We start from the raw sequence: 13586 nt of genomic DNA, 5'->3' as shown, positions 1-13586 counted from the left end.
AGGACACAAGTTCTGAGAAGGCAAATTAGATAGATCTCCATGGATTAAGCAGATCCAAGGCTTCAATTTTGTGCACCACTCTCTTCTACTTTGAGCCCCTCCAACCAAAACCAAGAAAAATAAGCTGTTGGCTTTGAGCTTTCACAAAACGACGTGTAGTAGAGGAGGTAAGGGAATGAAAGAAGCCCTGTGCCATTCTGTGGTGGGAAGAGGACTGCGCAGACCACTTCTCAGAAGACTCGCTGACCTCCTTTCTATTCCTCCAACATGTCAAGTTCTTTCCAAAAGCTTTTGGCATTTGCACATGCCATTCTCTATGCCCCTTCCTCATGTTCTTGGCATTCTTCAGTCTGAGCTGAACTGTCCTTACTTCAATGGGGCATTCCATGAACACACGCCCCCTCCTTTCTGTCTCTGCATCTTTTTTTTTTGTCTTCTTTACGGCACATTGCATTTTGTAATAGCTGTTTACTTATTATTGTCAACTATTCTCACTATACCTCTGATGTTAAGTATCTGTCACGTAGTAGATGCTCAATTATATTTGTTGAATGTAGATAAATATTTCTTGAATGAATGAATTACTGAATTTGTTCAGTGATATTTAGGTTTTATAGCTCTACCTTTATCAAAATTCTTGCCAAAAAAACCCCCAACAATAATGCCTGTGGTGAGCCAGTAATTTTCTAGCTTGAACTCCTATTCCTATTGAAATAATTGTCTTACCCATTCCTGCATGCATATGCACCAAAAATATTTACTGAGCACTTAAATATGACAAAAGTTATTCTAGGTGCTGGGGATATAGTTAAAACAAAGCAGAGTTCCTTTCTTTATAGAACTGAAATTCCATCATCTGATTTTAATAACGTTAAATTCTTAGAAATACAACAAATGCATTGTAAATCAACAGACTATAGCATAATGTTAAGTGCCAAGGCTTTGATATCAAACAAAGCTGATTTTCTACCACTTATTGTCCTCGAGCAAGTTATACAATCTCTCTAAGCCGTTTTTTTAATCTATAAATTAGGGAGAATAATAGTATCTACTTCATGGAGTTATTGTGAGGATTAAATGAGATAATGCTTGGAAATATTATATTGCTATTGTTGAGTATTTACTACTGTCACCACCATCAATACTGAACAGATATTGAAGCACTTACTATGTCAGCCACTGGGATAGGACTGGAGATTCAGTAATGTCAATGCATAAGATGTATAGTCAGTCTCTGCTCTCATGGAACTTAGTGTCTAATTTACAGTTTATGTAAAGGGGGCCACAGGCTACAACAGGGGCCGCAGAGGACACTCTGAAAGGCTGACCTAATTCAGGCTTGTGCTTTACACAGAAAAGGCCAATTACAAGTACACAGCCTTCTTAAGTGACACAATTCAGCATGACAGCATGTGGACACATTCTTTTTTTATCACCCTTGTCATGGTCTCCTTCCCCCAACCCTCCCATACAACCTCACCGCAGTTAGGTTAGTGCTGCCTACACTGGAACCTTTTAGGTCATCCTGTCCAATTAGCACTTTAAATATCTACAATTTTATGAAAACCTTTGACCTATGCCAGTCTGGAGATTCTCAGTATAGGCTTTAGGTGTCACACAATCCCGGTTTGTGTCCCAGCTTAGGCATTTATGAATTTCATGACCTTTGGCAAATAATTTAACATCTCTGAGCCTCAGTATTTGCAAAAGTGGAAGAAAATAATAGGAGCTACTTCATACAGTTGTTGAGTGGCTTCAGAGACAACGTAAGGAAAGTACTTAGGATGGGCTTGGCCCATAGCCAGGCCTCACTAAAATGTCAGTTCTCCCTGCTAGCAGTGGCCCATCGGGGTCTCCATGCACAGAGAATTGGACAGATGTACTATAAGTCAATCATTCGTGTGAACAAAAGTGCCCTGGAAACCTCAGTTTTACCACCTCTCAATCTGTCTTAATGAGCAACTGGAAACTAGATACATGAAATTTTACCATCTTGCAAAAAGCCCTTTATAAGCCACAATGACTTGTGTAAATAGAAGGAGTTAGGATTATCTTCTTTTGATTTTCGCTGTGTGTACATGCAGACCTCATCACCTTTCTCTATTGTGGAATCATACGGAATCCCTCTCCAGGATCACTCAGCAGCGAATGCACAGCTATCTCTCTGAGGTGGTTTATGTGTTGACTGCCCAGAGGATGACCTCTTGAGTTTCTAGCAAGGTTTGCAGTTCCTTTTTGTGCATGGAACAACGTGAAATACACATGAGTGAGCCTTTAGCATGGCATTTAACCTAGGAAAAGAAAACAAAACATCTTGCTCTCAAAATGTCGTATTAATTCTAGATTCTGGATACTTAGTGGATTTCACCAAGTAAAATGTTCCCTCAATTGTCCAAGTACAACAACTTATGAAAATAAACAGTGGTATCCTGGAGCTGGTACGTACCGGCTATTGAGAGCCGATTGTGGCAATTATACACATCTCTTTCCATTTCTGCTTTGAGTGACATCATGTTGGTAGCTTAAAATCTGTAATCTGCCATGGTGGGATATTTATATTAAGGAAATAAAAAAACATTTTTTTCAGAGCTGATTGTTAAACATTTACCAGCACACCAGTAGAAACACATTACTTACTGATATATCTTTCTACTCATCCCTGTTATCTGTGCAGAGTTCCTTCCAATTTCTCAATGCTAAGTCTCCCAAGCTGTGTCAAATTCTAGAACATTCCATCATCCAACCAAACTTCAGCCATGGTGTTAAGTAACTCTTAAAATACTACCTTTACCATGAAGCTTTCCCATATGCATCAGAGAAAACCTGATGCCTTTGTTTGATCCCTTCTAGGCTGGTTATGAAATTGCAATGGCAGACCTGTATGTGATTGCCCCTAAAGGGCCCCTAGACTTGATAACGTAAGGAACATTAGGTGCATGCCCACTCTTGACGAATCATTCTTTTCTACCATTCAAGCTCTATTGTTCTTTGCCCTTGATTTGCCTAAATACAAAACAAAAGCATCCACTAGGCCTGATTTCACTGACAGCTCTTCTACTTGTTTAGTTTGGGTATTGAGGCAATGGGAGAAAAGGAACAAAAACCCAAGAGTCCAGATCTGAGAGCCTGAGAGAAAATATCCTCTAGTACCTTTTCTCATTCAGTGGTTTTAGAATCTAATTTAGGCTGTCCTGCCTAAGACAGTCTTAATCTGCATTATATTTGTTAGGTGCAAGATGAGGATTTATAAAACCCATTTAGCGATTGTTGTCTAGTACCTGATTCCATTTCTCAAAGTAAAATTTCGGTATAATTTAAACTGGAATATATGTTGGGAAATGTCTTTCAAGTTTCTTTAAAATGCCACAAGGTATAACACTTTATAGAATTTATCCTAAGAAAATAATGTTGGATATGGGCAAAAATTTAGCCATAAAATTGTTTCTCAGAGCATTGTTTGTAATCATGAAAAACTCACGACAACCCAATATCCAACAAGAGAATTGGTTAGGCAAATTATGGTGTGTTCATATAATGGAAAATTATTGAGCCATTGATATAATATTAACAGCTAACACTTGTTGAGTATCTATTATGCACTGGGCACTGTGCAGAGGGTTTTACTAGCATCATCTCATTTAATCCTAACAATAGCCCCTCTAAGGTAAGTACTATTACTATCTCCATTTTGCCAGGACTAATAGAAATAAATAGTATACCCAAAGTCAAAAAATAGGAGCCTGGCTCTGTGTGTTTGTAGGATGTGTGTGTGTGTGTGTGTTGGGATGGGTTAAGGTGACAACAGAATCTTGAAGGTGTTTTTCCAAACCACCCACCACTAGATTTGACCATCTTAGGAATGAACATCCTTTTAGATAAACATCACTACTATTTTGTTGGTGAGGATGTGGTGAAATTGGAACTCTCACACACACTGCTTGTGGGATTGTATAATGGAGTAGCCACAAATAGTTTGGCAGTTCCTCAAAATGTTAAACAGAGTTACCATATGACCCAGCAATTTCATTTCCAGGTTTATACCCAAGAGAATTGAGAACACATATTCACCAAAACTTGTACATAAATATTCATAGCAGCGTTATTCACAATAGCCAAAAAGTGAAAACAACCCAAATGTCCACCAACTGATAAATGGGTAAACAAAATATGATATATCCGTACAAGAGATTGTCATTCATATATATCGTATCATTGTTATATCACGTATTATTCAAATACAAAAAGTTATGAAGTACTTATACGTGCTATGACATGGGTGAATCTTGAAAACATTATACTAAGTGAAAGAAGCCAGTCACCAAAGACCACATGTTTTATGATTCCATTTATCAGAAATGTTCAGAACAGGCAAATCCGTAGACACAGAAAGTAGATTAGTGGTTGCCAGGGGCTGGGGTTGGGGAAATGGGTGTGAATTAGAAGTACTGAGTTTGGGATTTCCTTTTGGAGTGATGAAAACGTTGTAAAATTAGATAAGGGCAATAGTTGCACAGCTCTGAATATACTAAAAACCACTAAGTTATATATTTTAAAAGGGTGAATTTTTATAGTGTAGTATCTCAATAAAGCTGTTCTTATCTCTGCTATCAGAAGCCAGTGTTAGTTCTATCCTTCAGTTAATATTAGTACAGAAAAAATTTAAAGGTATGTAATGACAAGGATAGATGTGCATGTTATGTGGTTTAAAAAAGTCAAAAAACAACGTATACTGACTGGTCCCCTGTTTTGGTTTTAAAAAAATGTGCATATGCCAAAAGGAGTGTATAAACATAGCAGTGGTTATGTGGCTTTCTTTGTTGTTCATATTTTAGACAAAGAAAATTGAGACCATGTATCATTACTGTAGTAAGAAAATTTTTTAAAGTTTTTTTAATCTTATGAAACACTTTTTGGGATGAAATGTTGTACTGAAAAGATCAAAAATCAATTTTTTAAGTTGCCACATCAACAAGTGAAAAGGAACCGATGAAATTAATTTTATTAATATTTTCAAAAATATTTTAAAATGTTTTGAAAATGTTTTACTTAATCCAATATATCAAAATATTATGACTTCAACATGTAATCAATATAAAATTATTAGTGATATATTTACACTCTTTTTTTTCATGCCAAGTCTTTGAAATCTGGTGTGCATTTTATACTTATAGCACCTCTCAGAACTAGCCACATTTCTAGGGCTCAATAACCACACGTGCCTAGTGGCTACTGCACGGGAATAGAGCAACTATTCCAAAATTGTCATTCCACTCACAAAATGAGTTTCATCATATTCTTTCAAAAACAAATTTTTATCTACTAAGAACTTGATTAGATTGTATGCTAAAACCAAACTAAGTTTGTAACCAAACTAAGTAATCAAACTAACCAACATTAATCTAATGAACCTCACAACTATTTAAAGTAATACAAACTGAATATGAAAATATAGGCATACCCACATATATACATGTAATATATAATAGTAAATGTGAACCCAATCTAAATTTCTCCCTAAAACTAGTAAGTTGAATTAATAGAATAAAAAAGATCAAGATTCTAAAAGTGCTAAAATGACACCATATAACAATTTATTAAGATAGCAAGAAAGACGTAATTCAGTGACTGTAATAGTTACCACCCTAATAGGCCAACTGTTTAGTTCAACACCTATGGCTTCAATTCCAGCCAGGAGAAGAAGCCAAAGAGCCAGATGTTACTGCCAAAAAAAGGATTTTCACAGCTGAGCATCCGAACTCTATCATGGCCGCTAAAGGTAGAGAAATTTAAAGGTACAGTGATAGGAATCTGGCTGAGAACTATGAGTAATCTTTTAGATTGGATGATAGAGTAGAATTTTGTGGTCACATGATCAGTGGATTAATTTCTGAGGATTTATTGAATTAGGCACACCATTGCCTTTAACACACGCATGTAAAAAGTTTCGTGTGTGCAGTTGGGCACTCCCTCCTCCCTGATACACTTTCTTCACTCATGATTCCTGGACACCATCTCTCTTGATTCTCCTGCTATCTCAATGCATGCTCCTTCTCAGACTCATTTGCTGGCTCCTCTTTACTGCTTCACCTCTAAACGTACAAGAACCCTAGTGTTCAAAGTTCTCAGATTTCTCTACCCACAGGCCCATCCTCGGTGACCTCATCCAGTCTCACAGCAGCTTGCCACTCACATGACGACAAAACTCCAGACTTGAATTTTGAGCACAAACCTCTCCCCTGACCTCCAGACTAACATCACTGACAGCTGACCTGGTATTTCACTGCGTATGTACAAGGCATCTCAATCCCTAATGCTGCCCCTACCGTCCCTGCTCCACCTTCCTGTTCCTTGATTCCTCTCTCATTGCCCACATCCGTACAGTCCATCAGCAAATCCTGCTAGCTCTAACTTCCACATACACCCAGAACCCAACCACTTCTTACCACCTCCACTGCTACTACCACGTTCTAACTACCAGAGCTTCTTGCCATGATTGTTTCAATAGACTCTAACCAGTGTGGGATCCTTCCTTCCCCTCACTACAGAATAGTTTCTATGCAGCAGGCAGAATGGTCCTTTTAAATGCAAATCACTTCATGTCACTTTTCTGCTCAAAGCCCTTTATTGGCTTCCTACACATTCAGAGTAAAACTTCCTTAAAATGCTGGAAAGACTTGGCTCCAGCCATAGCTCTGTCCTTATTTTTTTTTCACTTCTCACCTGCAGCGCCAACTCTTGCCTCAACTGCCTTCTCTGGAATCCACCCTCCGCCACCCCCACTGCCATAGACATGCGAGCATCCTTATTGTTTGCCAAACACATCAGGAAAAGCACCTCCCTCCCAGGACCTCTGCATTACTGTTCCCTCTGTCCTGCAGACAGCAGCATAGCTCAGTACTTTACCTCATTTAGGCGCCTTCTCCAGTATTGACTTTTCTGATGCCTTCCTTGACCACCTTATATAAAATGAAATAACACTCCTCCCTCCCAGCGCTCCCTATCCCTGTGTTGCTACCTGACAGTATATATTTGTTTGGCTGTGGTTATTATGTCAGTAGAATATAACTTCCAGTGGGACAGGAATATTTTTGTTCCCTGCTCTGTATCTGGCACCTAGAACAGTGCCTGGCACATGTTGGTTACTCTAATGTACCTTTTGAAAGAATGAAAGAGTCAATGTGTGTTTGCTTAATAATGAAGATTGAGCATGAAGCAATCTGTTTTTTTTTTTAAGATTTTATTTTTCTTCCTTTTTCTCCCCAAAGCCCCCCGGTACATAGTTGTATATTCTTCGTTGTGGGTCCTTCTAGTTGTGGAATGTGGGACGCTGCCTCAGTGTGGTTTGATGAGCAGTGCCATGTCCGCGCCCAGGATTTGAACCAACGAAACACTGGGCCTCCTGCAGTGGAGCGCGCGAACTTAACCACTCAGCCACAGGGCCAGCCCCGAAGCAATCTTAATGAACAATAAACCTAGGATGCTTGTGTGGTAAAGAATTTGGCCATGCCCCAGGAGAGGTCTGGTCTTTGTCCTAGGCTTCTGGGAGGTAATCTATGTCAGACCTGATAGCAGTGTCTTTGTTTTGGGTGGAGGCTGTCACATCCGACAATTTGATGGTAGGGATTGGCCACATTGGAAAGACGGTGTGATTTAGGGTAGGGGGATTGGGGTCACGAGATTAGAGTTCAACCATGTGGACAATGTATCAATCAATTAATCATGCCTATGTAATGGAATTCCAATAAAAACTCAATGTGAGGCTTAGGGAGGCTTCCCTCGTTAGCAATACTCTATGCATTTTGTCATACATCAATACCAGGAGGGTAATGTGTCTTGAAGACAATGGAAACTTCCAGTTTGGAATCCTCCTAGACTCTGCCCTATGCATCTCTTCCTTTGTCTGATTCTAATCTGTATCCTTTCCCTGTAATAAACTGCAACCGTGAGTATCTAAGTTTTCTGTGAGTTCTGTGAGTCCTAGTGAATAACTGAAACTGTGGGTAGTTTAGAAAGCCCCAAAAATTGTAGGTGATGTCAGAAGTGAGGACAGTCTTGGGAACTCTGCCCTAAACTTGACAGTTTGGCTAACTCTGGATGATGTTAAACACCTATCCAGCAAGATTCACACGAAAAGGTGCTTTAAAGATCACTACGTCTAGCGCATCATTTTGCTGATGAGGAAATTGAAGCCTAGGGAATAGAACTGACTTGCCCGGGTCACCTGGTGATTTGCTAACAGATCCAGAGCATGAACTCTGGTGCTCTGGGGCTCCCATGCTCACCCCTCCACAATGACTCTCCTTAACTTTTGTTTTGGAGGACACACCATTTTTTCTTAAGAGGGCAAGTTGAAAGTTATTGGGCAATTAAGTTGGCTTAACTCTCCAGTGCTTTAAGGTCAATATCAAGGGAAGAAATTGCTACTCTCTTTGAAAAGTCAGCTCTGAAGTAATAGAGCTCCTTGCTCTTCATCTCCATCATCGCTGTTTTTCGGCCCTGAGGTGGGCCAGGGCAGAGCCGCAGGAAAAGCTTCATCAATCCTCCTGACCCACAGCTGTGGAGGGGAAGGAAGCCTTTATGCTCCCTGAGAATCAGCATAAATCGTCCTCTCCCTATACCACCACATTCTGCCACTTTCTCCTTCTAAGTATAAGCACCTTCAGAAGGACGTATCACATGGTAAACTTAGCTCATCATGCAGGAAAACATTTTGATAAGTTCAAAGTGTTATGCAAGCAAGGTTAACACTGTGGCCATTAGCATTCTAGTGAGATGTTATAGAAGCCGAATTCAAGAGCTAGATGGACCTTGAACTTGTAAGCTAGTCTATATATATTGTAAAACTCAATAAATATTTATAGAATAAATACAGAACAAAAATAATTATATTAAACATCCCTCAAATAGAGACCTTTGTAATTTCCATTTGGATCTGACAGCACTACAAGGGTGAACAAAGGATAATAACTAGTGTTTATGAATTTACATCTGAAAAGTCGCATAGGCCCCAAGCAGCGACTTTAACATTTTTAGGGTCACAGACCCTTTTGAGAATTTGATGAAGGTTTTGGACCCTCTCTCCAGAAAAAAAACATAGTTTGGAGTACTTCTTGCTTCCAAATGCTGACTCATTGTGTCTCTTTCATGCACAGAAAAAGAAAGGGGAAAAAAAAGACCGGGGACCAAAGAAAGGTCCAAAATTAAACGCAAGTTTAGAATTACAGTGCCATCACCTCCCATGCATATTTTTATACGGAGAATAATAATAGCTATCACATATATAGCTATCATTTAATAGCAATGATATAAGGCCAGATGTGAGACTCCTTTCTAAGATGGGTCAGCAAAGTGTAAGAGGCACATGGTTAAAGGCATGACATTTGAGAAACAGGTTGCTTGAGCTCAAATCTGGCCTCTGATATTTCCTAGCAGTATAATCATGGGCAATTCACCTAATCACTCTGTGCTTCAATTTCATTTGCAAAATACTGACAATAACAGTTTCTACTTCATAGGGTTGTTGTAAACATTAAATGAGTTGATATATATAAAGCGTTTAAAAAAGCTCATAATAGACGGCCAATCAATATTTGCTGTTGGTATGAGGCGCTGCATATTGTCATTATTACATGCTCTCTTGTTGTCCACATGGACTCCAGATTTATTCACTTTTCTAGTTCTCGTTCTTGAATTGTTTTGGTAGATCTGCTCCTTCTCCTTTTTGTTAAGCTACCTCAGAGACATGGTTTCCTTACAAAGGAGTAAGAAACTGTTCATGTCAGTGGGCTCATAGTAGAGGCACATATTCATTCTAATGGTAAACATGGACAACCTGCCTACTATGTGCTCAGCCCTGGCCTTTTTAGGTGCTGGTAAGGAATTCACAACTCAACTGCAGAGATAAATGCTAAAATTTATGTGCAAATAAGAGATATTCATAAGCAATAACATTATAAAGGCTGTGTACCTCAAAATCAAATCGGTTGCCATTTGATGGGTATTCACTAAAGCCAGGCATGTGCTCATTTCTCCCTATATACATTATGTCTCTCCTGACCACCCTATACAGGAGGTATTATTTTTTTAGTACCATTTAGCATTGAGGCAACCAAGACTCAGAGATGTTGACTATCTGAGAGGAGGTAGAATGGGGCAGAACCGGGGTTTGAACCCAGCTTTACTTGACTCTTCACCAGCTAGTCCACAATGGTTCTACTTACATTTTCCCTTGGAAATTTCTGTTCGAATAAGTACATACTAAATATTTGTCAAAAAAACAAAGAGCTATAATTCCCATTATTCTTTGAAAAGAACACACAAGCAGTCATCAGAATGATTTTTCTCTCAAAAAATATGTTCAGTTTGAAGTGTCCTGTGAGAACTTATGAAACTATAAAGAAATCTTTGGGGTTTTTTTGTTTAAAAATTTTTTAAGTCCATGTCTGTGTTTTCTGGTGATTCACTTCTCTCTGTTAGTCAGAACATTATACACCTACACATTAAATAAAACTGAATATTCCAAAACTTAAAGGCATAAGAAAGAGTTGTCAATACCTGAAAGCAGAGAAACTCGGCATAATTGAGGAAAAGCGGAGGCTCAAACTGTCAAAGAAAATAGCTTTTATGCTTAAAATGAAGTTCCATAATATAGAAGTAGACCAACTAAGGGAGACTGGCTTAGCCTGTTAAGAGGGTAATGGTCCTCTTTGATTTCGGACAAGCAAAAAAAGAAAATTAAGGCTAATAGTGAACAGATCATACACATCATTTATTTTTCCCAAGACCTCTTAAAAATGATAGCAAAGGAGCAAAGCAGATATAATCTCACAACAATAAAGAGAATATAAGGAGGGTCATTAAGTGGACTATGGATTTCTTGTGTTTCTGGAAGAAGAAAAGCAAATGGAAGGATGACAGAGGAAGGGGAGAGGTGGCACAGACAAAAAGGGCACCCGTCTATCTTGCAGAAACCTGGAGAAGCTCGGGACTTAGAAACACCCAAAGCGATGTGAGATGAGATCTGATAAATGGAGGGGGTGCTAAAATAAAATCCATAGAGAGAAAAATAGATTCATCTGCGATTCACCTCTACTGTTTAACTCCCCTCCCTACCCTACCTTGGGAGGATACAATAGAAGGTTCTTCCCTTGGGAAAAAATGTAGTTAGTCTGGGGTGGAGAAGGGGGCACGTGTTAGAGTTGGGTCTCCAAAGCGAAGTGCTTTGCATTCTGGCATTTAGGAATTCCAAGATGCAAGATCATCTCCCTGCCTGCTCACTCACTATGAAACCAGCCAGTTGATCAGTCCTATTCACGTTCATGTGACTGTTCTATCGATTCATCCTTACATATGACTGGGCAACGTAAGTTCATCTAGACAATTGAGTAAAACCCACAATGTAAAAGAAAAAAAAGATCAAGATAAACAAACATGAAAACAGATACTAGGGGGAACATATACTTTTAGAAACAGAAATAAAGAAATCCTAATTAACACATGCAGAACTATTAAAAACGAGAATAAAACTGCCAATCAAGAACACAACGCTAGAAAAAAGGAACAAACAGAGAATAAGACAAAATTCATATAGTTTAAAAAATATGGCTATTTGTTTTTAACTTATTAGAAGGTTAAAAGATATAGTCAAGGAAATGGCCCAATGGAACAGAAAAGAGAGCCTAGAAATAAACCCATGCATATATGGTTAACTAATTTTTGATAAAGAGGCCAAGAATACAGAATGAGGAATGGATAGTCTCTTCAATAAATAGTATTGGGAGAACTGGATATCCACGTGCAAAAGAATGATATTAGACCCTATCTTACACCATATAAAAAATCAACTCAAAATGGATTAAAGACCTAAATGGAAGACCTGAAACTGTAAAACTTCTAGAAGAAAACAGGAAAAACACCTTAATATTGATCTTGACAATGATTTTTTGGATATAGTACAAAAGCGTGGGAAACAAAAGCAAAAATAAAATAAACAAGTGGGACTACATCAAAGTACAAAGTCTGCACAGGAAAGGAAACAACCAAAATGAAAAGGCAACCTACAGAATGGAAGACAAGATTGTCTGATAATGGGCTAATATTCGAAATCTATAAGGAACTCATACAACTCAATAGCAAAATAACAATCTGATTAAAAAATGAGAAAAGGACCTGAATGAACATTTTTCCAAAGAAAACATACAAATAGTCAACAGGTACATGAAAAGATGCTCAGCATCACTAATCATCAGGGGAATGCAAATCAAAACCAAAACAAGACATCACCTCATACCCATTAGGATGGCTATTATCAAAAAGTTAAAAGAGGGGCCAGCCCGGGGGCATAGTGGTTAAGTTCATGCACTCCACCTCAGTGGCCTGGGGTTCGCAGGTTCAGATCCCTGGCGTGGACCTACATACCACTCATCAAGCCGTGCTGTGGTGGCATCCCACATATAAAATAGAGGCAGTTTGGCACAGATGTTAGCTCGGGGACAATCTTCCTCAAGCAAAAAGAGGAGGATTGGCAGCAGATGTTAGCTCAGGACCAATTCCTTAAAAAAGGATATACTGCCATTTGCAACAAAATGGATGAAACTGGAGGACATTATTCTAAGTGAAACAAGCCAGACACAGAAAGACAAATACTGCATGATCTCACTTACATGTGAAATCTAAAAAAAACTCTCACAACTCATAGTATCAGAGAATAGAATAGTGGTTCCCAGAAGCTGGGGGTTGGGAGAAGAGGAGAGATATCGATTAAAGGGTAAAAACTGTCAGTTATAAGATGAGTATGTTCTGGTGACCTAATATAGAACATGAGAGCTATAGCTAACAATAATGTATTGTATACTTGAAATTTGCTAAGAAAGTAATCTCAAGTGTTCTTACCAAACACACACACATGAGGTGGTGGATATGTTAATTAGTTTGATTGTGGTAATCATTTCATAGTGTATACATATATAAAAACATCATGTTGTATACCTTAAATATACACATTTATTTGTCAATCATACCTCAATAAAGCCAGAGGAAAAAAATCAGGACAAAAAGCTTAAATACAGAAAATATTATGGCTAACAAAATTAGGTAATTATTCTCTGAAATACAATATCCAACGAATAGAAGTACCAGAAATGGAGAATTGGGAAATCAAAAGGAAAGTAATTATCAAAGAAATACGTGAAGGGAATTTCCCTCACTTGAAGAACATGAGTCTTCAAGATTGAAAGGACCAATTGGGTATCTATAGTAATTATTTTAGAAAGACCCACAACTACATAATCATTGTGAATTTCCAGAACACTGAGGATAAACAGTAGATTCTAAAAGTTTCCTGTAAGAAAACACAGGCCATCTATGTGGCAGTATCTTTCAGAAAGTCATTGGAATTTTCTCTTCAGCAACATTGGTCCCTAAAAAACAATGAAGCAACAACTTCAAAATTCCAAGAGAGAATTATTTTCAAACAAGAATTCTATACTATCAATTAACTGACTGAATGGCTGGGGAACCTAAAATTTATTGAGCGATGCCATTCTTTTGTTAGATGCTTTACTGGAAATAGCAACATTCCTTTAAGA

The 13586-nt window shown here is 38.3% G+C and overlaps 1 protein-coding gene across 15 annotated transcripts in view; it reads right to left on the bottom strand.

The window, feature by feature from the left end:
• PPP2R2B (protein phosphatase 2 regulatory subunit Bbeta) overlaps positions 1-13586 on the bottom strand; it is a 436815-nt gene that overhangs the window by 269960 nt on the left and 153269 nt on the right. Inside the window, exon 2 of one of the 15 annotated variants that reach the window (XM_070233100.1) lies at positions 2095-2291. The exons of the other annotated variants lie outside the window; for them this stretch is intronic. The gene's annotated coding sequence lies outside the window, so the exon portion shown is untranslated. The remainder of the gene's footprint in view (positions 1-2094; positions 2292-13586) is intronic. 15 annotated transcript variants of the gene reach the window in all.

The sequence above is a fragment of the Equus caballus genome, chromosome 14, assembly GCF_041296265.1.
Source record: "Equus caballus isolate H_3958 breed thoroughbred chromosome 14, TB-T2T, whole genome shotgun sequence".
Lineage (NCBI taxonomy): Eukaryota > Metazoa > Chordata > Mammalia > Perissodactyla > Equidae > Equus > Equus caballus.
This window is presented reverse-complemented; position numbering and strand designations above follow the sequence as displayed.